This window comes from Mirounga angustirostris, unplaced genomic scaffold, assembly GCF_029215605.1.
Source record: "Mirounga angustirostris isolate CCGP_5_RB_7025 unplaced genomic scaffold, mMirAng1.0.hap1 SCAF_7, whole genome shotgun sequence".
NCBI lineage: Eukaryota > Metazoa > Chordata > Mammalia > Carnivora > Phocidae > Mirounga > Mirounga angustirostris.
Window position 1 is genome coordinate 34,448,191 of NW_026991715.1, and position 26,401 is coordinate 34,474,591.

A 26,401-nucleotide genomic window follows, 5' to 3' on the forward strand; every position below is an offset into this window, starting at 1 on the left:
CTGTAAATGGAACAACAAAGCCTGGATGACAGCACATCTGGTTACAGCATGGTTTACTGAATATTTTAGCCCACTGTTGAGATGTACTCCTTAGAAAAAAAGATCCTTTCAAAATAATACTGCTCATTGACAATGCATCTGGTCACCCAAGAACTCTTATGTTGCTCTCGTGCTTGCTGACACAACATCCATTCTGCAGCCCATGGATCAAGGAGTCATTTTGACTTTCAAGTCTTGTTATTGAAGAAATACATTTTGTAAGGTTACAGCTGCCACAGATGATGATTCCTTGGATAGATCTGGGCAAAGTAAATTGAAAGCCTTCTGGAAAGGATTCACAATTCTAGATGCCATTAAGAACATTTCGATTCATGGGAAGAGGTTCAACTATTAAAATTAATAGAGGTTTTGAAGAAGCTGATTACAACCTTCATGGCTGACTTTGAGGGGTACTTCAGTAGATGAAATAACTGCAAATGTGATGGCAATCGCAAGAGAATTAGAAGGAGAAGTGGAGCCTGAAGGTGTGACTGAATTGGCACAATCTCATGATAAAATGTTAATGGTTGAGGACTTGCTTCTTATGGATGAGCAAAGAAAGTGGTTTCTTTTTTTTTTTTTTAGGTTTTTTTAATTTTATTTTATTATGTTATGTTAGTCACCATACAATACATCATTAGTTTTTGATGTAGTGATCCACGATCCATTGTTTTCGTATAACACCCAGTGCTCCATGCAGTACGTGCCCTCCTTAATACACATCACCGGGCTAACCAATCCCCCCTCCCCCCTCCCCTCTAAAACCCTGTTTGTTTCTCAGGTCCATAATCTCTCATGGTTCATCTCTCCCTCCAATTCCCCCCCCCCCCAGCATTTTTCCCTTCCTTCTCTTAATGTCCTCCATGTTATTCCTTATGTTCCACAAATAAGTGAAACCATATGATAATTGACTTTCTCTGCTTGACTTATTTCACTTAGCATAATCTCCTCCAGTCCCAACCATGTTGAAGTAAAAGTTGGGTATTCATCTTTTCTGATGGCTAAGTAATATTCCATTGTATATATGGACCACATCTTCTTTATCCATTCATCTGTTGAAGGGTATCTCGGCTCTTTCCACAGTTTGGCTATTGCGAACATTGCTGCTATGAACATTGGGGTGCATGTGGCCCTTGTTTTCACTACATCTGTGTAAGAAAGTGGTTTCTTTTTTTTTTTTTTAAGGTTTTATTTATTTATGTGAGAGCGAGAGAAACAGCATGAGAGGGGAGAGGGTCAGAGGGAGAAGCAGGCTCCCCGCTGAGCCGGGAGCCCGATGTGGGGCTCGATCCCAGGACTCCGGGATCATGACCCGAGCTGATGGCAGTTGGGTCATGACTGAGCCACCCAGGCGCCCTAAGAAAGTGGTTTCTTAAGACGGAATCTACTCCCAGTGAAAATGCTCTGAAAATTGTTGAAATGACAACAAAGGATTTAGAATGTTACATAAACTTAGTTGACAAAGCAGTGGCAGGGTTTGAGAGGATTTACTGATTGACTCCAATTTTGAAAGAAGTTCCTGGGTAAAATGCTATCAAACAGCATCACATGTGGGGTGCCTGGGTGGCTCAGTTGGTTAAGCATCTGACTCTTAATTTGGGCTCAGGTCATGATCTAACAGTGGTGGGATTGAGTCCTGCGTCAGGCTCCATGCACAGCGGGGAGTCTGCTTGGGATTCTGTCTCTCCTCCACCTGCCTCTCCCCCCACCCCAAATAAATAAATAAATCTTAAAAAAAAAAAAAGCATCACATACTACAGAGAAATCCTTTGTGAAAGGAAGAGTCCATTGATAGAACAAACTTCATTGTTGTCTTATTTTAAGAAATTGCCACAGCGACTCCAACCTTCAGCAACCACTGTCCTAATCAGTCAGCAGCCATCATTGAGGCAAGATGTTCCACCAGCAAAAAAAAAGAGATTACAATTTGGTGAAAGCTCAGATGATGATTAGCATTTTTTTGCAATGAAGTATGTTTAAGATATATATATTGTTTTTTAGGTATAATGCCATTGCACATTTAATAGACTATAGTATAATGTAAATATAACTTTTATATGCACTGGGAAATCAGAAAATTTATTTCACTCACTTTATTGTGGTGGTCTGGAACTAAACCCACAATATTTTCAAGGTATTCTACCAATATACCACACACTGTTTGTCCATTCATTTATTGAAAGATACCTAGATTGCTTTCTATTTTGGACCATTATGAATAAAGCTATCATAAATATTTGTATGCAGGTTTTTTTGTAGACAAACTTTTCAACTTATTAGGTGTCTAGAAGCACAATTGCTGAATCATATGGTAAGCCTATGTTTAGTTTTCTAAATAACTGCCAAAATGTTTTACAAAGTGGTGTTGTTCTCACCAACAATGAATGAGAGTTCCTGTTGTTCCACATCCCTGGCAGCATTTGGTGTTGTCAGTATTTTGGATTTTGGTCATCCTGATTGGTGTATAGTGATGTCTCATTGTTTTAACTTTCAATTCCTGAATATCTTGTGATGGTGAACATCTTTTCATATGCTCTCATTGTTGTTGCTGCTATTGGCCATTTGTATATCTTTTTTTGGTGAGAGAGATGTGTGTTCTGATCTTTGGTCCATTTTTGGATTGAGTTTGTTTTATTTGAGTTTTAAGAGTTCTTTGTATATGGTCTTTGTGTGTTTGGGCTGCTATAGCAAAATGCCATAGAACGGTGACTTGTAAGCAACACATATTTATTTCTTATAGGTCTGGAGTTTAGGTTAATGGCACTGGCAGAATTGTGGTTGGTGAAGGCTCCCTGGTTCATGGATTGCCATCTATTCACATGATGGAATGGGATTAGGGAGCTTTGTGAGCTTTCCTTTATAAGGGCACTAAAGTCTCCCAAAGACCCACCTCATAATATGATCACTGTTGCGAGTTAGGAATTCAACATCTGAATCTGGGGGGACAGAAACATTCAATCTCTAGGATATTTTTGATACAAGTTGTTTTTTTTTTTTTAATTAATTTATTTATTTGACAGAGAGAGACACAGCAAGAAAGGGAACACAAGCGGGGGGGCGGGGGGAGGTGGGAGAGGGAGAAGCAGGCTTCCCGCGGAGCAGAGAGCCTGATGCAGGGCTTGATCCCAGGACCCTGGGATCATGACCTGAGCCAAAGGCAGGTGCTTAACAACTGAGCCACCCAGGTGCCCCACAAGTTTTGTTTTTTAAATCAGATATATATTTTGCAAACATTTTCTCCCAGTCTGTGGTTTATATTTCCATTCTCTTAACGGTGTCTCTCATACAGCAGAAGTCTTTAATTTTAGGGGCGCCTGGGTGGCTCAGTCGTTGGGCGTCTGTCTTCCGCTCGGGTCACCATCCCAGGGTCCTGGGATCCAACCCCGCATCCAGCTCCCTGCTCGGCGGGAAGCCTGCTTCTCCCTCTTCGGCTCCCCCTGTTTGTTTTCCTGCTCTTGCTATCTCTCTCTCTGTCAGGTGAATAAATAAAATCTTAAAAAAAAAAAAAAGAAGTCTTTAAAAAAAAAATTTATTGTTATGTTAATCACCATACATTACATCATTCGTTTTTGATGTAGTGTTCCATGATTCATTGTTTGTGTATAACACCCAGTGCTCCATGCAGAATGTGCCCTCTTTAATACCCATCACCAGGCTAACCCATCCTCCCACCCCCCTCCCCTCTAGAACCCTCAGTTTGTTTTTTTAAAAAAAGAAGTCTTTAATTTTAATGAAGTCCATCAATTTTTTTTCTTTTTAAAAAAATTTTTTAAAGTTTATTTATTTGTGGGGCGCCTGGGTGGCTCAGTCGTTAAGCGTCTGCCTTTGGCTCGGTCCTGGGATCGAGCCCTGCCTTGGGCTCCCTGCTCCGTGGGAAGCCTGCTTCTCCCTCTCCCACTCCCCCTGCTTGTGTTCCCTCTCTTGCTGTGTCTCTTTCTGTCAAATAAATAAAAATCTTTGGGGCGCCTGGGTGGCTCAGTTGGTTAAACGACGCCTTCGGCTCAGGTCATGATCCTGGAGTCCCAGGATCGAGTCCCACATCGGGCTCCCTGCTCAGCGGGGAGTCTGCTTCTCCCTCTGATGCTCCCCCCTCTCATGCTCTGTCTCTCTCTCTCTCATTCTCTCTCTCAAATAAATAAATAAAATCTTTAAAAATAAATAAATAAATAAATAAATAAATAAATAAATAAATAAATAAATAAAAATCTTTAACAATTAAAAAAAATTTATTTATTTGTGGGGCGCCTGCGTGGCTCAGTCATTAAGTGTCTGCCTTAGGCTCAGGTCATGATCCCAGTGACCTGGGATTGAGCCCCACATCGGGCTCCCTGCTCAGTAGGAAGCCTGCTTTTCCCTCTCCCACTCTCCCTGCTGTGTTCCTTCTCTCACCGTCTCTCTGTCAAATAAATAAATAAAATCTTTAAAAATATATTTATTTATTTGTCAGAGAGAGAGCACACAAGCAGGGGGAGCAGCAGGCAGAGGGAGAAGCAGGCTCCCTGCTGAGCAAGAAGACCCATGTGTGACTCCATCCCAGAATCCTGGGACTATGACGTGAGCTGAAGGCAGATGCTTAACTGACTGAGCGACCCAGGCAGCCCATCAATTGTTTTTTTTCTTAAATTGTGCTTTTGGTGTTCTATCTAAAATGTGATCACCAAACCGAGGGTTTCCTAGATTTTACTATGTTATTGTCTAGAAGTTCTATAATTTTGCATTTTACATTTAGATCTATTGATTCATTCTGAGAATTAATTTTTGTGAGAGGTGTAAGGTCTGCATCTATATTCTTTTTGTTTGTTTGTTTACATTTGGGTGTCTAGTTGCTCCAGATGGACATTGCTGCAAAGATCCTCAGCTCCATTGAATTGCCTTTGTTCCCTTATCAAAGATCAGTTGACTATATTAGTGTGGGTCTATTTCTAAGCTTTCTGTTCTGTTCCACTGATTTATTTTTCTATTCTTCAGACAATGCCATGCTGTCTTGAACACTGTAGCTTTATATGGTAAGTCTTAAAATCAGGTAGTATCAATCCTCTTTGATTTTCTTCAGTATTGTGTTGGCTACCCTGGGTCTTTTGCCTTTCCATATGAACTTTAGAATCAGTTTGTCAGTATACACAAAATAATTTGCTGGGATTTTTATTGGGATTGCATTGAATCTATAGATCATTTTGGGAAGAATTGACCTCTTAATAACATTGAATCTTCTTCTCGGGCGCCTGGGTGGCTCAGTTGGTTAAGCGGCTGCCTTCAGCTCAGGTCATGATCCTGGAGTCCTGGGATCGAGTCCCACATCAGGCTCCCTGCTCAGCGAGGAGCCTGCTTCTCCCTCTGACCCTCCCCCCTCTCATGTACTCTCTCTCATTCTCGCTCTCTCAAATAAATAAATAAATCTTTTAAAAAAAATATTGAATCTTCTTCTCAATGAATATAAAATATCTCTCCATTTATGTAGATATCCTTTGATTTCTTTCATCAGAGTTTTGTAGTTTTCCTCATATGGATCCTTTGCGTCCCACAAATTTTGCTGTGTAATATTTTTATTTTCATTTATTTGAAGTATTTAAAAATTCATTCTGTGACTCCTTATTTGACTCATATGTTATTTAGAGGTCTGTTGTTTAATCTCCATATACTTTGGGATTTTCCAGCTATCTTTTAAATGTTTTGTTAAATTTATACCTAAGTATTTCAGTTATTTTGGTGCTAATATAAATGGTATTATGTTTTAAATTTCAAATTCCAGTTATTCATTGCTGTTATATAGAAGAGCAATTAACTTTTATGTATTAACTTTGTATCCTGCAGCCACCTGGCTATAGTTTCTTATTGGTTCCAGAAGTTTTTTGTTGATTCTTTGGGATTTTCTATGTAGACAATCATATCATCTGCAAACATAGATAATATTTCTTCCTTCCCCAAAAATATACATTTTATTTCCTTCCCTTGTCTTACTGTACTAGCTAGGACTTCTAGTATCACCTTCTGGAACCACCCTTGCATCCTGGGAATAAATCCCACTTGGTCGTGGTGAATAATCCTTTTAATGTACTGTGGGATCCTGTTGGCTAGGATCTTGGTGAGTATTTTGGCATTCATGTTCATCAGGGATATTGGTTTGTAATTCTCCTTTTTGATGGGGTCTTTGTCTGGTTTTTGGATCAAGGTAATGCTGGCCTCATAGAAAGAGTTTGGAAGTTCCTTCCATTTCTATTTTTTGAAACAGCTTCAGTAGGATAGGTATTATTTCTTCTTTAAATGTTTGGTAGAATTCCTCTGGGAAGCCATCTGTCCTGGACTCTTGTTTTTGGGGGAGAGTTTTGATTACTGCATCAATTTCCTTGCTGGTCATTGGTCTGTTCAGATGTTCTACCTCTTCCTGTTTCAGTCTTGGTAGTTTATGAGTTTCCAGGAATGCATCCATTTCTCCCAGATTGCCTAATTTGTTGGCATATAGTTGCTCATAATATGTTCTAACAATTGCCTGTATTTCCTTGGTGTTGGTTGTGATCTCTCCCCTTTCATTCATGATTTAATTAATTTGGGTCCTTTCTCTTTTCTTTTAGATAAGTTTTTTTTTTTAAAGGTTTTTTTAATTTATTCATTCAAGACACAGAGATACAGAGAGAGAGAGAGAGAATATGAGCAGGGGGAGAAGCAGAGGGAGGGGGAGAAGCATGTCCCCCGCTGAGCAGGGAGCCCGATGCGAGGCTCAATCCCAGGACCCTGGGATCATGACCTGAGCCGAAGGCAGAAGCTTAACCATCTGAGCCACCCAGGTGCCCCTCTTTTGGATAAGTTTGGTCAGAGGTTTATCAATCTTATTCTTTCAAAGAACCCACTTCTATTTTCATTGATCTGTTTCACTGTTCTTCTGGTTTCTATGTTATTGATTTCTGCTCAAATCTTTATTATTTCTCTTCTCCTGCTTGGTTTAGGCTTTATTTGCTGTTCTTTCTCCAGGTCCTTTAGATATAAGGGTAGCTTGTGTATTTGGGACTTTTCTAATTTTTTGAGAGCAGCTTGGACTGCTATGTACTTCCCTCTTAGGACCACCTTTGCAGTATCCCGTAAGTTTTGAATCGATGCATTTTCATTTTCATTAGTTGGCATGAATTTTTAAGTTCTTTAATTTCCTGGTTGACCCATTCATTCTTTAGCAGATGTTCTTTAACCTCCAAGTGTTCGAGTTCCTTCCAAATTTCTTGTGTTTGAGTTCCAGTTTCAAACATTGTGGCTGAGAATATGCAGGGAATGATCTCAGTCTTTCGGTATCAGTTGAGGCCTGATTTGTGACCAGGTGTGTGATCTATTCTAGAGAAAGTTTCATGTGCACTTGAGAAGAATGAGTATTTTGTTGTTTTAGGATGGAATGTTCTGTATAATATCTGTGAAGTCCATCTGGTCCATTGTGTCATTCAAAGCCCTCATTTCTTTGTTGATCTTCTGCTTAGATGATCTCTCCATTGCTGTGAGTAGGGTGTTGAAGTCCCCTGCTATTTATGTATTATCAGTATGTTTCTTTACTTTGGATATTAATTGGTTTATATAATTGGCTGCTCCGACATTGGGGGCATAGATATTTACAATTGTTAGATCTTGTTGGATAGACCCTTTGAGTATGATATAGTACTCCTCTACATCTCTTACGACAGTCTTTGGTTTAAAATCTAGTTTGTCTAATATGAGGATTGTGACCCCAGCTTTCTTTTGAGGTCCACTAGCATGATAAATTGTTCTCCATCCCCTCACCTTCAATCTGGAGGTATCTTTAGGTTCAAAATGAGTCTCTTGTAGACAGCATATGGATGGGTCCTGCTTTTTTATCTAATTTGATACCCTGTGTCTTTTGATTGGAGCATTCATTCCATTTACATTCAGAATAACTATTGAAAGATAGGAATTTAGTGCCATTGTATTGCCTGCAAAGTCCCTGTTTCTGTAGATTGTCTCTGTTACTTTCCAGTCTATGTGACTGTTGGGTTCTCTCTTTGCTTACAGTATCCTCCTTAATATTTCTTGTAGGGCTGGCTTGGTGGTCACATATTCTTTCAGTTTCTGTCTGTCCTGGAAACTCTTTATCTCTCCTTCTTTTCTCAATGACAGCCTTGCTGGATAAAGTGTTCTTGGTTGGATGTTCTTCTCATTTAGTACCTTGCATATATCTTGCCAGCCCTTTCTGGCCTGCCATGTTTCTGTGGATAGGTCTGATGTTATTCTGATGTTCCTCCCTCCATATGTAAAGAATCTCCTCTCCCTAGCTGCTCTCAGGATAGCTTCTTTGGCTCTAAGATTTGCAAGCTTCACTATTATATGTCAGGGTGTTGATCTGTTTTTATTGATTTTGGGAGGGGTCCTCTCTGCCTCTTGGACATGAATGCTTGTTTCCTTCCCCAGATTAGGGAAGGTCTCATGATTTGCTCAAATACACCTTCTAGCCCTCTCTCTCTTTCCACCCTCTTGGATCCTGATGATTCTGACATTGGTTCTTTTCAATGCATCATTAAATTCTCGAAGCCTTTCTTCATGGGCTATTAGTTGTTTTTCTCTCTTTTCCTAAACTGCCTTCCTTTGCATTAGCTTGTCCTCTAGATCACTTATTCTCTCTTCTGCCTCATTGACCCTAGCTGTTAGAGCATCCAATTTAGACTGCATCTCATTCCTAGCATTTTTAAGTTCGGCCTGATTAGATCTCATTTCTTCCCATAGAGATTCTGTATTGTCATTTATGCTTTTTTTTTTTTTTTTTGAAGATTTTATTTATTTATTTGACAGACACATAGAGAGAGAGCACAGATACGCAGAGTGGAAGGCAGAGGGAGAGGGAGAAGCAGGCTCTCTGCTGAGCAGGAAGCCCGACTCAGGGCTCGATCCCAGGACCCTGGGATCATGACCCGAGCCGAAGGCAGGCGCTTAACCAACTGCGCCACCCAGGCGCCCCTCATTTATGCTTTTTTCAAGCCTAGCTATTAACTTTATAACTGCTATCCTGAATTCTATCTCTGACATCTTGCTTATATTCTGTGGCCGAGAACATTGCCTCTGGTTCTTTGTTGTGAGTTCCTCCTTCTAGTCATTCTGCCCATGGAAGCATGGGTGAGCAAATGAATAGAGTCTAAAATATCAACCACAACCCAGGCAAAATGCACCCTAGGAAAAAATCCAAAGTGGTTGGAAGCTACCACAGAAAAGCAAGCAAAGTTAAAATGAACACAACAATAGAAAAGGGCGGGGAGTGTAATCTCACAGGGTGGACAAAGCAGGGTGATCTACTTGTTCCTAATTGAATTTTGGTCTGTGTGTTAGAAGACACTACATCCCAAAATTGAAAAGAAAACAAAGTTTATAATATAACATTGAATAGAGTGAAAAAAGGACTAGAATGAGGCATAAATCTATAAAATGTAGATTAAAAAAAAAGGTTAAAAAGCGACTTAAAAACATAAATTGGTAAAATAAGAATCTAGTTGAGGGATGCCTGGGTGGCTCAGTTGGTTAAGCGTCTGCCTTCTGATCGGGTCATGATCCCAGGGTCCTGGGATCGAGTCCCATATTGGGCTCCTTCCTCAGAGGGGAGCCTGCTTCTCCTTATGCCTGCCACTCCCCCTGCTTGTACTCTCTCTCTCTGACAAATAAATAAATAAAATCTTTAAAAAAAAGCATCTAGTTGAAATGGGAAAAAGGTTAAAAAAAAATGTAAATTTTAGACTGAAGGAAAAACGAGTCATGAGGAAACACCTGAAGCTCAATATATTATTTTCCCCTGGCGCTGGAGTTTTATACTCCTGTGGGATCTATAAGTTTGTCATTCACCTGTTCTTCCAGTCTGTCTTCTGGGGGAGGGGCCTGCTGTTCTGTTTTCAGGCCTGGACGGAGTTACCTCACCCCTTGTCAGGGAGATGGGCTCAAGGTGAGCTGGTCATCTGTGTAGCTTTTGTTCCCTGGTGGCTTTCCACGGTTCTTCAGAGGGTCAGGGCAAAAATGGCTGTGCCATGATATCTGGCCCAGAGCCACAAGATCATGGTCCACCTTCTTCAATAAACCCTCCAGGTCAAACCATCTCCACTTCTGTGTGCACCAAACCTGAAGACTCTCGAGGTTTGCCCCCACTGCTGTTCTCCCTGGGGGGATTTCCTGGGGCCCAAAGCCACACGTAACTTTCTGTCTTTGCAGCTGCAAGTGGTTGTGGGCTCACGGGCGCAGTCTGCTCTGCTGCTCCCAGGTCATGGCGGAGTGCCCTCCTACTGTCCTTTCTGGGGCCACTGCCACCCTGAGAGTTGTTGCTCAATGTGGGTGCAGCTGTTTCCTCTCTCCCAGGGGATTTTAAACAGTCCGCACATTCCAGTCCTTTTCAGGCAAAGAGTGGTCTCCCTACCTGCCCCGTTCATGGTTTATGGCCACTGGAGCTGAGAGTCCCTTTGGGGCTCACTGACCATAGCCAGTTTCCCTGCTTCACTACTTGGGCACTCTGTTGGATCAGGCACCCCCGTTCTTTGTGTGTCTCCTGGGATCCTGAGATCACAGTGACCCACCTAGAATTCTGCTCTTTTCATCCCTCTTGCCCCTTTCAGAAAGGGATGTTTCTCACTAAAGCAGATTTCTAAGTGTTCTGATCTTGTGCTGCCATCTTACATCACTTTCCAGTAGCTGGCTTATGGAGGCTGCCTCCTCCCTCTGTTTATCTTCCGATATTTCTCCACAGATTCATGATTCTGTACCTCCTACTTGCAAAAAGCAGTTGTTTTTCTGCTTGTAGAGTTCCAGATATATTTTCTTACATCTCAGGCTGAATTCATGTATGTTCAGAATGGTTTCATAGATATACAGCTAAATTTGAGGGACCAGATAAAATGAGGTCCCCTACTGTGCTGCCATCTTGCCTCCCTTCTCTGCCTTCTCTAGTTTTGGTTGAGCATTTTATGTGATTTCAGGTTCTGTCCTCTCTTATTTTTTTAAGCTTTTTAAAAAGATTTTATTTATTTATTTGAGAGAGAGAGAATACACGAGTAGGGTGAGGGGCAGAGGGAGAAGCAGACTCCCTGCTGAGCAGTGAGCCTAATGCGGGATGCGGGGCTCGATCCATGGACTCCAGGATCATGACCTGAGCCAAAGGCGGACACTTAACCAACTGAGCCAACCAGGCACCCCTTTTTTTAAGTTTTTATTTGAATTCCAATTAGTTAACATACCATGTTATATTAGTTTTAGGTGTACAATATAGTGATTCAGCACTTCCATACAACTCCCAGTGCTCATCACAGCAAATGTACTCTTTAATTTCCATCACCCAGTTAATCTATCCCCCCACCCACCTCCCCTCTGGTAACTATCAGTTTGTTTTCTTGAGTTAAGAGTCTGTTTCATGGTTTGCCTCTCTCTTTTATTCCACTTTGCTTGTTTGTTGTGTTTCTTAAATTCCTCATAGGAGAGAAATCATGGTATTTGTTTTTCTCTGACTGGCTTATTTCCCTTAGCATTAATATTCTCTAGCTCCATCCATGTCACTGCAAATGGGAAGATTTCATTCTTTTTTATGACTTTTATGAAAAAAATCCATTCATCAGTCGATGGACACTTGCGCTGTTTCTGTAGTTTGGTTATTGTAGATAATGCTGCTATAAAAATAGGGGTGTATGTATCGTTTTGAATTAATACTTGTTAATTCTTTGGGTAAATATCTAGTGGTGCAGTGGCTAGATCATAGGATAGTTCCATTTTTAACATTTTGAGGAACCTCCGTACTGTCTTCCACAGTAACTGCACCAGTTTGTATTCCCACCAACAATGCAAGAGGGTTCCCCTTTCTCCACATTCTCACCAACACTTGTTGGTTTTTGTGTTGTTGAACCAAAGAGCTGAAAGACCTGTAATCTGAAAACTATAAAACACTGGTAAAAGAAACTGAAGAGGACACAAACAAATGGAAAGACATTCCCTGCTCATGGGTTGGAAGAATGAATATTGTTAAAATGTCCATACTACCCAAAGCAATCTACACATCTAATGCAATCCCTTTCAAAATGCTAGCAGCATTCTTCGCAGAGCTGGAACAAACAATCCTAAAATTTGTATGGAATCACAAAAGTCCTGAGATAGCCAAAGCGACCTTGAAAAAGAAAAGCAAAGCTGCTGGTGTCACAATTCCAGATTCAAGTTATATTACAAAGCTTCAGTGATCAAGACAGTAGGATCCTGGCACAAAAATAAACAGATAGATCAATAGAACAGAGTAGAAAACCCAGAAATGAACCCACAACTATATATGGTCAATTAATCTTCAACAAAGCAGGAAAGAATATCCAATGATAGAAAGACAGTCTCTTCAACAAATGGTGTGGGGAAAACTGGGCAGCAACATGCAGAAGAATGAAATTTGACCACTTTCTTACACCTTACACAAAAAATAAATTCAAAATGGATTAAGAACAAATGTGAGACCTGAAACTGTAAAAATCCTAGAGGAGAACACTGGCAGTAGCCTCTTTAACATGGCTATAACAACTTCTTTCTAGATATGTCTCTGGAGGCAAGGGAAACAAAAGCAAAAATACTATTGGGACTTCATCAAGATAAAAAGTTTCTGCACAGTGAAGGAAATAGTCAACAAAACTAAAAGGCAATCTATGAAATGGAGAATATATTTGCAAATAACATATCTGATAAAGGGTTAGTATCCAAAATATGTAAAGAACTTATCAAACTCAACACCCAAAAAATGAATGATCTAATTTAAAAATGGGCAGAAGACATGAGCAGACATTTCTCCAAAGGAGATGTACAGGTGCACCACAGATGCATGAAAAGATGTGCAACATCACTCATTGTCAGGGAAATGCAAATAAAAACCACAATGAGTTTTTACCTCACACCTGTCAGAATGGCTAAAATAAAAAACACAAAAAAGAGTAAGTGTTGGCAAGGATGTGGAGAAGAAGGAACCCTCATGCACTGTTGGTGGGAATGCAAACATGTGCAGTCACTAGGGAAAACAGTATGGAGGTTCCTCAAAAAATTAAAAATAGAGCTACCCTATGATTCAGTAATTACACGACTGGGTATTTACCCAAAGGAAAAAAACCCTCTAATTTGAAAAGATACAGGCACTCCTATGTTTATAGCAACACTATTACAATAGCCAAATTATAGAAGCTTACCAAATGTTCACTGATAAATGAATGGATAAAGAAAATGTGGTATATACATACAATGGAATATTACTAAGCCATAAAAAGAATGAAATCTTGTCATTAGCAACAACATGGATGAATCTAGAGAGTATAATGCTAGATGATATAAGTCAGGCAGAGAAAGACAAATACCATGTGATTTCACTCATACTTGAATTAAAAAAAACAAAACAAAATAAATGAACAAAGGGGGAAAAAGACAAACAAACAAAAAAGACTCTTACCTATAGAGAACACACTGATGGTTACCAGAGGGGAGGTTGGGGATGGGTGAAATAGGTGAAGGGGATTAAGAGTATGCTTACCATAATGAGCACTAAATAATGTGTAGAATTGTGAAATACCTATATTGTATACCTGAAACTAATATAACACTGTACATCAACTATACTGGATTTAAAATTTTTTAAACAGAACAACCAATGGGGAAAGAATAGTCTCTTCAATAAATAGTGCTGGGAAACGTGATATCCAAATGTAAAAGTATAAAATTTGACCCCTATCTTACACTACTCACAAATATTAACTGAAAAGTGGATTAAGGACTGAAATATGAGACATGAAACCATAAAACAACAAGAAAACATGGGGGAAAGCTCCTTGACATTGGTTTTGGCAATGATTTTTTGGATATGACACCAAAAGCACAAGCAACAAGAGCAAAAATCAACAAGAGGGACTATAACAAAATAAAATCTTTAGCACGGCAAAAGAAACATTCAAAAAGGAAACCAGTAAGGCATTCTACAGAATGGGAGAAAATACTTGTAAACTTTATGTCTGATAAGGAGTTAATATCCAAAATACATGAATAACTCATACAAGTAAAAAATGACAAAAACAGTGTAAAATGGGCAGATGAGGGGCGCCTGGGTGACTCAGTCGGTTGAGCATCTGCCTTCGGCTCAGGTCGTATCTGAGGTCCTGGGATCAAGCCACATAAGGCTCTCTTTTCAGGAGGGAGTCTGCTTCTCATTCTACCTCTGCCCTGCCCACTGCCCCTCCCCCCCGCTCATGTTCTCTCTCAAATAAATAAATAAAATCTTAAAAAAATAAAAATAAAATGGGCAGATGATTTGAAGAGATATTTCTCCAAAGAAGACATGCAAATAGCCAACATGTACATGAAAACTTGCTTGACATCACTAATAACCAGGGAAATGCAAATCAAAACCACAAATGAGGTATCATCTTAAACCTGTTAGAATAGCTATTATCCAGAAAACAAACAAAGCACGTACATACAAGATATAATAAATGCCAGCAACGATGCGGAGAAATGGGAACTCTGTCACTGTTGGTAGGAATGAAAATTTGTTCAGCCACTACTGAAACAGTATGGAGTTTGCTCAAAAAATTAAAAATAGAATTACCATATAATCCAGCAATCCCACATTGGGGTATATTTCTGAACAAGATGAAGTCACTATTTCAAAAAGATATTTTCACTCCCATGTTCATTGCAGTATTATTCACAATAGCCAAGACATGGAAACAACCTAAGTCAACCTAAGTGTCCATCAGTGGATGAGTATATATATATACACACACATTATACATATATATGTATACACATACATATATACATATATACACACATATTTAATACATATATGTATGTATGTGTGTGTATGTGTGTGTGCACCATAAAAACAGGAAATCCCACCATATGCAAAAACATGGACAGAACCTGAGAGCATTATTCTTCTGAGAGAAATAAGTCAGATAGTGAAAGACAAATGCTGTACAATCTCTTCTACGTGTGGAATCTAAAAGCATCAAACTTGTAGAAATGAGTGGACTAGTGCTTGCCAGGGGCTGAGGGGTGAAGAAAAGGAGAAATGCTGGTCAAAGAGCATAAATTCAGTTATAAGGTACATAAGTTCTGGGGATCTAAAGTATAGCATGATGACTATAGTCAAAAATACTGTATTATATATTTGAAAGTTGTTATCAGAGTACAGCTTTAATGTTCTCACCATAATAACAACAACAACCATAAAGTGGTCATTATGTAAGATAAAGGATACTTTAGCTAACCTTATTGTGGTAAACATTTTGCAATATATACATATATAAAATCATCACATTGTACACTTTAAACTTAAACAATGTTGTATGTCAACTATATCTCAATAAAACTAGAAAAAAGTGGGGGGAAAGCAGAAAAGCTCAGGTATAGGTCACAGCCCATGCACAGGCTCACTAAAGACTGAGATGTGGTCATAGGATTATAGAATACTTCCCCTCTCCCCACAACATACCACCACATCAATAGGGCTCCTGTGTAACAGAAAATTGCAACTAAAAGAAGTGCATGACTCAGACCTTATTTAAGAAGGAGTATCAAAGGAAATCCAAAGACAGCAGGGGAGACAAAACCAAGCACATTAGAGGAAATTTTAACCTCTGACACCTACAGCTAGGTGTAAAAACATAACCCCTGGCAAGAAAATAAAAATTGACACAAAAGGCCTATTTACTTCATTTCCTTTTACTTGATACAATATGTTCAGGTTTCAGAAAAATTTACAAGGTACATTAAAAGAAATAAAGATACAGACTGAAGAGACAGAGCAAACGTTAGAACCAAATTCAGATATGACAGAGATACTGGAATTACAATAGGTAGAATTTAAAATAATTAGCATTAATATATTAAGGGCCCTAATGAAAAAGGTGAAAAACACACAAGAAGAGATTGATAATGTAAGCAGAGACATAGAAAATCTAAGAAGGAATTAAATGGAAATGCTAGAGATGAAACCCATATCAATTGTATATGGTTTTATTTTCTTAAAGCAAAAACCCAAACACTAAAGCAAATGTTTTCCCCAATTCTCCCAGGAAAATTTGCTTACCACAGAGTGGCTATTGCAATTGCTGCAATACAGTCAATTGGAATTAGAATCTTCCATGAATTTGAAGATATGATGGAAAAGAAGCAACACAAGCAAAGTCTATCTTTAACAGAAATCTAAAATGAGGAACTTGAGATGCAAAAACCTCTTTCATTCCTCTTCTTCTGATAGACAAAAGTTTTTTAAAGTCATCTTTGTAAAAAGTCTTTAGATCTACAATGATTTGTTGTAAGTATATAACATGATTGGGTTCTTTATCTTCTTCTGCTATTGATATGGTAATTATTTCAGGTAATAGATGTAACCTTCAAGATTTCATGAAGTGGGGTGCCTGTGTGGCTCAGTTGAGCATCTGACTCTTGGTTTCGGCTCAGGTCTGATCTCGGGGTTGTGGGATTGGGCCCTGCTTCTGACTCCATGCTCAGTGTGGAGTCTGCTTGTCCCTCCCCTCTGCTCCTCCTGCTTGGACTCATTCTCTCTGTCTCTGCTTCTGTCTCTGTCTGTCTGTCTCTCTTAAATAAATAAATAAATAAATAAATAAATAAATAAATAAATAAATAAATAAATAAAATCTAAAAAGATATTTCATTAAGTAACGTCTGACAATTCACCCTGCCACTTGAAGAAGAAAAATCAGATACTTAAGGATGTGAGCAAGAATGACAGCAGTCTGTTATCAGGCTTGGCACTCCAAAGCTGAGTAGAATCCATGTGATTGATCACTACATACACACTGAAGGAGTTGGCCAAATAGTTTTTTGGGAAGAAAACATTCTAGGTGGGGGAAAATCTAGAGCAAAACTCATAAGGAAGATAGGTTTTTGGTTTGTTCAAGGAATAGCACAAAGATTGATGTGGTTTGAGCAGAGAAAGGATGATCAGTAGTGCAGTCGGAGATAAGGTCAGGATGGTAATGGGAGAACCAGACAATTTGGACTTTGTTACAGTAAGGCTTTGCCTTGTATTCTGAGTGAAATGGGAACCTAGGATTTCTCTTTTCAGAACTGGAGTGATATAGCTAAAGTCAGCCTGGCTGCCATGTTGAAAATATAATGCAGGGAGGAAAGGGTAAAAGCAGAAAGATAAAATAAGAGGCGATTTCAGTAATCCCAATGAGAGGTTATAATGACTTTGGACATGGTGGTAGTACTTGGGAAAATAAAATAGATTCTTAGTATTTTTTCAACTTTGAAAACTTCAAATCTATAGAAAACTTGTAAGAATCAGACAATGAACATTCATATATCCTTCACTTACATTTACTAATTGTTAACACTACATTATCTCTCTCTGTATATGGAGATATCTATATATCTATGTCTATATTTGGTTATGTGTATTTGATATGTATACATATGTGATATATAGAGATAGAAAGAGAAAGGTAGAACATTAAATGATTTTTATAATGTTACATGAATTTTACAAATGTTAAGCCATTTTACAGTCAGTTGAAGACATCATACTTCATACTGCAATACTTTATGTATCTATTTCCTAAGAACAAAGACATACTATGAAGGTTAATTTTTTGTGTCAATTTGACTAGGCCATAGAGTGCCCACATATTTGGTTAAACATTATTCTAGTATGTCTGTGAGGGGGGTTTCTGAATGAGATTAACATTTGAATTGATAGACTGAGAAAAACAGATTTCTTTTGCCATTGTGGGTGAGCTCATCCAATCTTATGATATTCCAATCTTAAAGATAATGCATATGAAATTTCTATATCAAATGTAATTTATGCTGTAGTTTCTAATATATAATTTTTCAAAGAAAATAAATTTTCCTAAGACTTATTTTTAATCAGAATTATGTATTTAACTTTACTGAATACTGTAGTGGGTTGAACATTGGCCCCTCAAAAGATATGTCCATGTCCTAATACCTGTGCCCTCTGAATGTTACCTTATTTTGAAAAAAGACTCTGCAGATGTAATTAAATTAATCACCTTAGACTATCCTAGATTACATAGGTGGACTCGAAATTCAATAGCAAATGTCCTTATAAGACAGAAGAAAAAACAGAGAAGAGGAGAGAGCCATATAAAGGTCAAGGGAGAGACTGGAGCAGATACAGCCACAAGGAATGCCAACAGCCACCAGGAGCTGGAAGAGGTAAGTATAGATTCTCCCTTAGAGCCTTCGGAGAAAGTGAAACATTGCTGACACCTTGATATCACAATCTGTCCTCTAGAACTGTGAGATAATTAATTTCTGTTGTTTAAAGCAATCAAGTTTGTGGTAATTTGTTACAGTAGCCCTGGAAAATTAATACAAATGCTTTTATGCATTATATGGTTTTATCTTTTAGTTTATTTTTAATTGGGAGCATATTCATAGGGGAAATTATGTGCTTACAATGTTATGGAAGGGTTTAACTAGTAAGCTGCACAAAAAAAGACCTTACTAGTAAAATTATTTTTTTTAAAAAGATTTTATTTATTTATTTATTTATTTATTTATTTATTTATTTATTTATTTATTTAAGAGAGCACACACATGCAAGACAGCATGTACAAGGTGGGGAGGGGCGGAGGGAGAGGGAGAAGCAAACTCCCCACTGAGCAGGGAGCCTGATACAGGGCTTGATCCCAGGACCCTGGGATCATGACCTGAGCCAAAGGCAGACACTGAATTGACTGAGCCACCCAGGCACCCAGTAAAATTATTTCTGCTGAGAATGCCATTAGAAGCATACCAATCTACTTCTGAAGCTTCTTCTATTTGCCACAACATTTGAACCCAGAATTCTGGAGAGGGTGCACAAAATATGTGATCCAGCAGTTAAGGAATCAGATTAAGAAGTAATACAGTTGGGGCGCCTGGGTGGCTCAGTTGGTTAAGCGACTGCCTTCGGCTCAGGTCATGATCCTGGAGTCCCGGGATCGAGTCCCGCATCGGGCTCCCTGCTTGGCAGGGAGTCTGCTTCTCCCTCTGACCCTCCCCCCTCTCATGTGCTCTCTCTCATTCTCTCTCAAATAAATAAATAAAATCTTTAAAAAAAAAAAAGTAATACAGTTGACCTTAAGTCCTCTATTTTCAGAAATGACTGAAAATGTGAAAGCATGCTTGAGAAGTGTCAGGTAACGCAAAAGGAATATTTTACCAAAATTATAATCTATGACAATGACAACTTACAGACATTTTAAAAGTAATTCATGGGCGCCTGGGTGGCTCGGTTGGGCGACTGCCTTCGGCTCAGGTCATGATCCTGGAGTCCCTGGATCGAGTCCCGCATTGGGCTCCCTGCTCGGCAGGGAGTCTGCTTCTCCCTCTGACCCTCCCCCCTCTCATGTGCTCTCTCTCATTCTCTCTCTCTCTCAACTAAATAAATTTAAAAAAAAGTAATTCATATGCAAAAAAAGTAATTCATATGCTTACAGTGTTATTATTAAGGGTTTAACTAGTAACATCTGCATAAGTAATATAGTAATCTAACCTTTTTCAAAACTAAGAAAATTTTCTCTAAAAATGGTATAATCATAAAGAATGTGGAATGACCTTCAGTAATGTATATCAATATACTCAACATAAGAAAACTCATAGTGGTGGAAAACACAGTGAAAGTAAGGAATGTGAGAAGACATTTAAATTTAATTCAGTCCTTACCAATATAGAGAATTCATATAGTGAGAAATTTTATAAATGTTAAGAATTTGAGAACATCATTATCTGTGTGGATAATTTAGTCACCACCAGAAAATTCATACTGGTGAGAAATTCTGTGAATATAAGGAATGTAAGAAGGTCTTTAGAGCTGAGTTCTTTTTGCAAACTAGAAATTCATATTGCAGATAAGCTTTATGAATATTAGTAATGTAGGAAAGCCTCTACTGTGTCTGGACAAGTTACTTAACATCAAGAATTTACACTGACGAGAAACCTGGTGAATGTACAAATGTGGCATGATGTTTAGACTTAATTCAGTCTTTACTAAATATTAGAGAATTCATACTGGTGAGATTTTTTTTAATGAATAGGAGAAATGAAATAAAGTCTTCACTGTGTGTGGACAATTTATCCAAGGAGAGGATTCATACAGGTGATAAATCATAGGAATATAAAGAATGTGGGAAGGTCTTTAGATCTGATTGAGTTCTTTTTTCAAACCAGAGAATTCATACTGGTGATACATTATATGAATGTAAGGAATGAGGAAAGCCTTTTACTATGTATGGATAAGTTACTCAACATCAGAGAATTTATACAGGTGAGAAATCACAGGAATATGAAGAATGTGGGAAGGTCTTTAGACCTAATTGAGTTCTTTCTTACTATCAGAGAATTCATACTGATGATAATCTTTATGAATGTAAGGAATGTGGGACAGCTTTTATTGTATGTGGACAAGTCACTCAATCCAGAGAATTCATACTGGTGAGATACCTGATTAATGTAAGAAATGTGGGAATATATTTAGACTTAAATCAGTCATTATTATAATATAGAGAATTCATACTGCTGAAAAGCTTTATGAATATAAGAAATTTAATAAAGTTTTTACTGTGTGTAGACAACTTATTCAACATCAGATTATGAATATTATTAAAGAAAACCCATGACAACCCTATGAATGTAATAAAAATGGAAAAACCATTAATATGCAAAAACAAGTTACTTGAGAATAGAGTATCAATATTGGTAAAAAGCTCTTTGAATGCAAGGAATATGGAATGGCTTTTAGATATCATTCAAACCTTAATATATGTTGGTGAATTTATACTGGTGTGAATTATTATGAATGTAGGGAATGTGAGAAAGCCTGTAGTCAAGGAAGACACCCTCATATGCAAAAGAGAATTCATATATGTGAAAAACAATATAAAATATTGTGGAAAGACCTTTAGTAATGGCTATCAAATTACTCAACCTCAGAGAATTCATATTTGAGAAAATCTGTGAATGCAAAGTATGTGAGAAGACCTTTCCAATGGCACGCTTTCTTTAATTGGTATGAGTAGTCTTCCACCTTGAAATTGGACTTTAAAATTTCTCATGAAATAATTCCTTAGCTAAAGCAAATTAAAAAACGAGAAACTTAGAACTGCCTCATTTGTAGATCCATAAAACCTTGTTATGCTCCTTTACCTATGTCCTACTCTTCTCTTACACTTCTCCACCTCCAAGACCTTGTTTAACTTTCATTGATTCCTTAAATTTACTCCTTCTCCTCCTTTATCTTAACTCACAAAACCATCTCAGTGCATCTTAAAATTCATATTCCCATTTGGGGAAGACCTCAAAATCTAGTCATGTTTAGATCTCTGTGCTATTGTTTAGACTTCCCATATCCCAACATGAAAAGAGAAGTATCTTTCAAGATGATCATGAGGTTTATGTTTTCTTTTTTAAAAAGATTTTATTTATTTATTTGACAAAGAGATAGTGAGAGCAGGAACACAAGCAGGGAGGTGGGAGAGGGGGAAGCAGGCTTCCTGCTGAGCAGGGATCCTGATGCAGGGCTCGATCCTAGGACCCTGGGATCATGACCTGAGCCAAAGGCAAATGCTTAACGACTGAGCCACCCAGGTGCCCCTATGTCTTTTATTCATATAAAGTATTACATTAATTGATTTTCAGATCACAAAACAACCTTGCATTACCAGGATAAATCACCATAAGTCATGATGCATGATCCTTTTTAAACATTGCTGAATTCAGGGGTGCCTGGGTGGCTCAGTTGGTTGAGCATCCAACTCTTGATTTCTCAGCTCATGATCTCAGGATTGTGAGACTGAGCCCCGAGTAGGGCTCCACACTGGGCATGGAGCCTGCTGAAGATTCTCTCTCTCCCTCTTCCCTCTGCCCCTCCCCCTTTCCCTCTCTAAAAAACAAAACAAAACAAAACATTGGTGGATTCAATGTGCTAGTAGTTTGTTGAGTATTTTTGTGTCTACATTGTAAGAGATATTTGTGGGCTTTTTTCTTGTGATGCCTTTGTCTGGTTTTGTTATCAGTAGCCTCATAGAATGAGTTAGGAAGTGTTCCATCCTCTATTTTTGGAAGAGTTTTGTGAATAATTAGTGTTAATTCTTCTTTAAATGACTGTCTGGGGCGCCTGGGTGGCTCAGTTGGTTAAGCGACTGCCTTCGGCTCAGGTCATGATCCTGGAGTCCCTGGATCGAGTCCCGCATCGGGCTCCCTGCTCGGCAGGGAGTCTGCTTCTCCCTCTGACCCTCCCCACTCTCATGCTCTCTATTTCATTCTCTCTCTCAAATAAATAAATAAATAAATCTTAAAAAAAAAGACTGTCTGGTCCTGGGATTTTCCTTATTGGGAGTGTTTTTAAAAAAATTATTGCTAATCCAATCTCTTCATTTGCTATAGGTTTATTCAGATTTTTTTTAAAGATTTTATTTATTTATTTGAGAGAGAGAATGAGATAGAGAGAGAGCATGAGAGGGGGGAGGGTCAGAGGGAGAAGCAGACCCCCTGCTGAGCAGGGAGCCCGATGTGGTACTCGATCCTGGCACTCCAGGATCATGACCTGAGCCGAAGGCAGTTGCTTAACCAACTGAGCCACCCAGGCGCCCGGTTTATTCAGATTTTTATATGCATTCTTGACTTAATTTTGATAGTTTGTGTCTTTCTAGAAATTTTTCCATTTCACCTGCATATTTAGTTTGTTGGACTACAGCTGTTCATAGTATAACCTATTGTTCTTTTTTTCCCCATGTTTTTATCTACATTCCAGCTAGTTAACATACAGTGTAATATTAGTTTCTAGTGTGGGATTTAGTGATTCATCACTTACATACTACAGCTGGTGCTCATCACAATAAGTGCCCTTCTTCATACCCATCACACATTTAACCCATCCCCCCACCCATCTCCCCTCCAGCAGCCCTCAGTTTGTTCTCTATAGTTAAAAGTCTATTTTATTGTTTGCTTCTCTTTTTTCCCTCTATGTTCATGTTTTGTTTCTCTTTTTTAAAGATTTTATTTATTTAAAAAAATTTTTAATTTAAATTCAATTAATGAACATATATTATTAGTTTCAGAGGTAGAGGTCATTGATTCATCAGTCTTATATAATACCCAGTGCTCATTACATTTCATCCCCTCTTTAATGTCCATAAACCAGTTACCCCATCCCCCCATTCCCCTCCCCTTCAGCACCCCTCAGTTTGTTTCCTATGATTAAGAGTCTCTTGTGGTTTATCTGTCTCTCTGATTTAGTCTTGTTTTATTTTTCCCTCCCTTCCCCTATGATCCTCAGTTTTGTTTCTTAATTCCACATATGAGTGAGATCAAATGATAATTGTCTTTTTCTGATTGACTTATTTTGCTTAGCATAATACCCTCTAGTTCTATCCATGTCATTGCATATGGCAAGATTTCATTTTTTTGATTGCTGAGTAGTATTCCATTGTATATATATATACCACATCTTCTTTGTCCATTTATCTGTCGATGGGCATCTGGGCTCTTTCCATAGTTTGGCTATTGTGGACATTGCGGCTATAAACATTGAGGTGCAGGTGCCCCTTCAGATCACTACATTTGTATCTTTGGGGTAAATACCCAGTAGTGCAATTGCTGGGTTGGAGGGTAGCTCTATTTCCAACTTTTTGAGGAGCCTCTGTACTGTCTTCCAGAGTGGCTGCACCAGCTTGCATTCCCACCAACTGTGTAAGAGGGTTCCCTTTTCTCTGCATCCTCGCCAGTATCTGTCATTTCCTGACTTGTTAATTTTAGCCATTCTGACCAGTGTGAGGTGGTATCTCATTGTGGTTTTGATTTGTATTTCCCTGATGCCAAGCGATGTGGAGCATTTTTTCATATGTCTGTGCCATTTGCATGTCTTCTTTGGAGAAGTGTCTGTTCATGTCTTCTGCCCATTTCTTTTTTTTTTTTTTAAGATTTTATTTATTTATTTATTCATGAGAGACAGAGAGAGAGAGGCAGAGGGAGAAGCAGGCTCCCAAGGAGCAGAGAGCCGGATGCGGGACTCGATCCCAGGACCCTGGGATCATGACCTGAGCCAAAGGCAGACGCTTAACCATCTGAGCCACCCAGGCGCCCTGCCCATTTCTTGATTGGATTATTCATTCTTTGGGTGTTGTGTTGAGTTTGATAAGTTCTTTATAGATTTTGGATACTAGCCCTTTATCTGATAAGACATTTGCAAATATCTTCTCCCATTCTGTTGGTTGTCTTTTGGTTTTGTTGACTGTTTCCCTTGCTGTGCAAAAGCTTTTTATCTTGATGGCCTCAATAGTTCATTTTTGCCTTTGTTTCCCTTGCCTTTGGAGATGTGTCTAGCAAGAAGTTGCTGTGGCCAAGGTCACAGAGGTTGCTGCCTGTGTTCTTCTCTAGGATTTTGATCAATTCCTGTCTAACATTTAGGTCTTTCATCCATTTTGAATCTATTTTTGTGTATGGTGCAGGAAAATGGTCCAGTTTCATTCTTCTGCATGTGGCTGTCCAATTTTCCCAACACCATTTGTTGAAGAGACTGTCTTTTTTCTATTGGATATTCTTTCCTCTTTTGTCAAAGATTAATTGACCATAGAGTTGAAGGTCCATTTCTGGGCTCTTTATTCTGTTCCATTGATCTATGTGTCTGTTTTTGTGCCAGTGCCATACTGTCTTGATTACAGCTTTGTAATAGAGCTTGAAGTCAGGCATTGTGGTGCCCCCAGCTTTGGTTTTCTTTTTCAACATTCCTTTGGCTATTTGGGGTCTTTTCTGGTTCCATACAAATTTTAGGATTATTTGTTCCAGCTCTGTGAAAAAAGTTGATGGTATTTTGATAGGAGTTGCATTGAATGTACAGATTGCTCTAGGTAGCATATACATTTAACAACATTTGTTCTTCAATCCATGAACATGGAATGTTTTTCCTTTTTTTGTGTGTGCCTTCCTCCATTTCTTTGATGAGTGTTCTATAGTTTTCTGAGTACAGATCCTTTGCATCTTTGGTTAGGTTTATTCCTGGGTATCTTATGCAGTTGTAAATGTGATCAACTCCTTAATTTCTCTTTCTTCTGTCTCATTGTTAGTGTATAGACGTGCAATTAATTTCTGTGCATTGATTTTATATCCTGCCACTTTGCTGAATTCCTGTCTAAGTTCTAGCAATTTTGGGGTGGAGTCTTTTTCGTTTTCCACATAGAATATCATGTCATCTGTGAAGAGTGAGAATTTGACTTCTTTGACAATTCAGGTACCTTTTATTTCTTTTTGTTGTCGATTGCTGAGGCTAGGACTTCTAGTACTATGTTGAACAACAGTGGTGATAGTGGACATCCCTGTTGTGTTCTTGACTTTAGGAGGAAAGCTCTCAGTTTTTCCCCATTGAGAATGATATTCTCTGTGGGCTTTTTGTATATGGGTTTTATGATATTGAGATATGTTCTCTCTATCCCTACACTGTGAAAAGTTTTAATCAAGAAAGGATGATGTATTTTGTCAAATGCTTTTTCTGCATCAATCGAGAGGATTATATGGTTCTTGTCCTTTCTTTTATTAATGTGGTGTATCACATTGATTGATTTGTGGATGTTGAACCATTCTTGCAGCCCAGGAATAAATCTCACTTGGTTGTGGTGAATAATCCTTTTAATGTACTGTTGGATCCTATTGGCTAGAATCTTGGTGAGAATTTTTGCATCCATGTTTATCAGGGATATTGACCTATAATTTTCCTTTTTGGTGGGGTCTTTGTCTGGTTTGGGGGTCAAGGTAATGCTGGCCTCATAGAAAGAGTTTGGAAGTTTTCCTTCCATTTCTATTTTTTTGAAACAGCTTCAGAAGAATAGGTATTAATTCTTCTTTAAATGCTTGGTAGAATTCCCCTGGGAAGCCATCCGGCCCCAGACTCTCGTTTGTCTGGAGATTTTTGATTACTGTATCAATTTCCTTGCTGGTTATGGATCTGTTCAGGTTTTCTCTTTCTTCCTCTTTCAGACTTGGTAGTTTATGAATTTCTGGGAATGCATCCATTTCTTCCAGATTGCCTAATTTGTTGGCATATGGTTGCTCATAATATGATTTTATAATTGTTTGTATTTCTTTGGTCTTGATTGAGCTCTCTCCTCTTTCATTCATGATTTTATTTATTTGGGTCCTTTCTCTTTTCTTTTTGATAAGTCTAGCCAGGGGTTTTTCGATCTTATTAATTCTTTCAGGGCTGCCTGGGTGGCTCAGTTGGTTAAACATCTGCCTTCGGCTTGGGTCATGATCCCAGGGTCCTGAGCTCCCTGCTCAGTGCGAAGCCTGCTTCTCCCTCTCCCTCTGTAACTCTCCCTCCTTGTGCTCTCCCTCTGTCAGATAAATAAATAAAAATCTTTTTAAAAAAATT

At 38.6% G+C, this 26,401-nt stretch overlaps 1 long non-coding RNA gene across 1 annotated transcript; it reads left to right on the forward strand.

Moving 5' to 3' along the window:
• The first annotated feature begins 3,148 nt into the window (after positions 1 to 3,148).
• Positions 3,149 to 18,321, forward strand: LOC135365354 (uncharacterized). The gene is made up of 2 exons (XR_010413028.1): positions 3,149 to 5,045; positions 16,077 to 18,321. It is a non-coding gene; the product is annotated as an uncharacterized LOC135365354 (long non-coding RNA).
• The last annotated feature ends 8,080 nt before the right edge of the window (positions 18,322 to 26,401 follow it).